Source organism: Sus scrofa, chromosome 15, assembly GCF_000003025.6.
Source record: "Sus scrofa isolate TJ Tabasco breed Duroc chromosome 15, Sscrofa11.1, whole genome shotgun sequence".
Classification (NCBI taxonomy): Eukaryota; Metazoa; Chordata; class Mammalia; order Artiodactyla; family Suidae; genus Sus; species Sus scrofa.
The window spans coordinates 117,148,001-117,148,723 of NC_010457.5; positions in this window are offsets into that span (position 1 = coordinate 117,148,001).

Consider the following 723-nt stretch of genomic DNA (forward strand, 5'->3'; position numbering starts at 1 on the left):
CCTGGACAATACTGTGGATGCTCTCTGTAAATTGAGTGTGGAGGTGATGATGTTTCATGTCTGAACAGGTAGCATCTTGTGCAAGTGAAATAGCTGGACATACTACTGTTTAGAGATCAGGGTTAGAGCATAACATCATGTTGCAAAAAAAAAAAAAAAAAAAAAAAGGGCGCCGGCTGGCAATCCAGGACCTTGAAATGGTTGGGAAAGCATAAGATTGTTAACAAAGACGGTGAGACCTCAAATGTGGGTGAGTCTGGTTTGAAATCTCATCTTTTGTTTTCTCCCAGCAGGGCTGGGTAGGACCTTTCTGGGTTTATGTTTGTTTTATTTTGGTTGTTTTTTTAATACATCAGATCCTCTTGCCCCGAGGGGAAAAAGGGAAATGTTTTGCTACCAGAACAAGATGGACAAAGGCTGTGTGCCGGAAGATGTTTCCAGCTTCTATTGTCTCACTCTCAAAACTGTTCAAACAGCCCCGGAAATGCAGGCTTATCCTGCCAGAGGCAAGAAATGACAATCCAGTCTGTGTGGGTAAAATATATTACCTGAAATTTTTTCTGATCATATTATCTTCTCAATAGAGTTCTATTTTCACACTCAGTGACTTGATGTCAAAGATTTTCACACCTCTCTGGCTTATTGCTTTAGGTGAATGTGAATGCTGGCTGTGATAGCAGTAATTATCAAAACCCAGAAAGAACAGGAAAAAGAAAAAGACCC